The sequence below is a fragment of the Palaemon carinicauda genome, chromosome 5 (assembly GCF_036898095.1).
Source record: "Palaemon carinicauda isolate YSFRI2023 chromosome 5, ASM3689809v2, whole genome shotgun sequence".
In the NCBI taxonomy this organism is placed as follows: Eukaryota; Metazoa; Arthropoda; class Malacostraca; order Decapoda; family Palaemonidae; genus Palaemon; species Palaemon carinicauda.
Window position 1 is genome coordinate 109,258,088 of NC_090729.1, and position 2,518 is coordinate 109,260,605.

A 2,518-nucleotide genomic window follows, 5' to 3' on the forward strand; every position below is an offset into this window, starting at 1 on the left:
AATAATAATAATAATAATAACCATTATTCTCCTATCCCGGGTAGTGTCATAGCCTCTGTACCATGGTCTTTCACTGTCTTGGGGTATAGTTCCCTTCCTTGAGGGTACTGTATCTTATTTCTCTTCCAACTGTTTTCTTTTTTTAAGTTTTTATAGTTTATATATGAAAGATCCAATTTAATGTTGTTGTTGTTCTCAAAATTTTTCATATTGATTGTTCATTACTTCTCTCGTAGTTTATTTATCTCCTTGTTTCCTTTCCCAACAGGGCTATTTCCCTCTGTTGGTGCCCTTGGGCTTATAGCATCCTGCGTTTATAGCTAGGGTTGTGGGTTAGCAAGTAGTAGTAATAATAATAATAATAATAATAATAATAATAATAATAATAATAATAATAATAATAATAATATTCCTTTACTCACTGGGCTATTTTTACTTGTTGGATTCCTTGCTTATAGCATCCTTGCCTTTCCAACTATAGTCCATTTGTTTTAGCGATGCATATTTGCACCGACTCGCGGCGGTGCCCTTTTAGCTCGGAAAAGTTTCCAGATCACTGATTGGTTAGAATTATCTTGTTCAACCAATCAGCGATCCGGTAACTTTTCCGAGCTAAAAGGGCACCGCTGCGAGTCAGTGCAAATATGGATCGCTAAAAGAAATGGACTATAGGGTTGTAGCTTTGCTTATAATAATAATAATAATAATAATAATAATAATAATAATAATAATAATAATAATAATAATCCTTTTTCACTGGGCTATTTTTCCCTAATGGAGTCCTTGTGCTTATAGCATTCCTGCCTTTCCTACAAGGGTGTAGCTTAGCGTTTTAATAATAATAATAATAATAATAATAATTTGTATAATTTACCGAAGCTATTCACCGGAATTGAATACCGATTGACAAAAAAGATTTTCAAGTTCTTCAGATTGATTCGCATGGCTAACAAGTTGCAGAGAAGCCTCTCAAACGATGCCCACAGGATAAATCAAAACATACCAACTTTCTTCTGGAAACCTGGAAGGCCAGAGGGATTAGAAATAGCCAAGCAAAATGGTGAGAAAATTTCAACCAATAGAGCTAAATGGAAAGACGAAAAACTTTGACCCTCTCTAGTTCGAGGGTCGTTAACCTCACCGAAAGGTATTCCAGTCACGGACATAAAAGAAAAGGTTTGAAGTAGAAATGCTTGGTCAGGCTGAGAAATTGCTGCCTCCAATTCTCTACGAAGCTTGTAAAAAATCTCTGAGGAAAAGAAAAATATGATGGGACCCAATCTAACGTACAAAGGTCAAACATCTCAGTTTAGGATGATTTCACAATAAAAAAAGAACTATTGGTCATCGTTGATTATAAAATGTGTTCGGCCAATTCTTTGTATTTTCCCCAAATTTTACTGAATGCCTTTTGTGGCATACTGTAGTTAAAAGTTAATAGGGAGCCGAAGTCTGACGTCAAATTACCACGGGCTGGTTCACAACTGCTTCAGGCTCTCGCTGACCTGGGAAATTGGCAGTATTCTAACACAGTCACCCTTCAACTTGACTTTTCCAGTCATTATCCCATTTGAATAGGATAAGGACAGCATGTGATCTGATTTGTAGTAGTTTTTAGCGTGCTTTTATTTATTGTTTGTCATCAGAAAAGCAGGAAATTTACTGAATTATGCTGAAAGCAAGTTTAAGCAGCCATCCCAACGAGGATCCTTCTCAACAATGTTTAAGCTTGAGCCAGTTTGACCGTTACCATGGTAATTGGCGTCATGACTTCGGTTCCCTATCATCATGGGACACCTTCATATTCTGAAAATTATATTATTATAATTATTATTACAATTATTATAATTATTATTATTACTACTACTTGCTAAGCTATAACCTTAGTTTGAAAAGCACGATGCTATAAGCCCAGGGGCTCCAACAGGGAAAATAGCCTAGTGAGGAAAGGAAACAAGGAAAAAAAGAGAAGTAATTAACAATTAAGATTTAATGTTTTAAGAACAGTAGCATTAAAATAAACATTTCTTATATAAACTATAACAACTTTAAGAAAACTAGAAGAAGAGAAACACGACAGAACAGCGTGCCCGAGTGTACCCTCATTTGACCAAGGGAACTCTAACCCAAGACAAGGGAAGACCATGGTACAGAAGCTAGATGAACTGCTTACCATAGCTAAAGAGTCTCTTCTACCCACACCAAAAGGAAAGTAGCAACTGAACAATTACAGTGCAGTAGTTAACTCCTTGGGTGAAGAAGAATTGTTTGGTAATCTCAGTGTTGTCAGGTGTATGAGGACAGAAGGGAATCTGAAAAAAAAAAAAAGACCAGACTATTCGGTGTATGTGTAGGCAAAGGGAAATTGAACCGTAACTAGAGAGAAGGCTCCAATGTAATACTGTCTGGACAGTCAAAGGACTACTCCATAACTCTCTGCCGGTAGTATCTCAACGGGTGGCTGGTACCCTGACCAACCTACTACCTTAGGAAGATGGAATTGAAGTAGTGTTTAGTA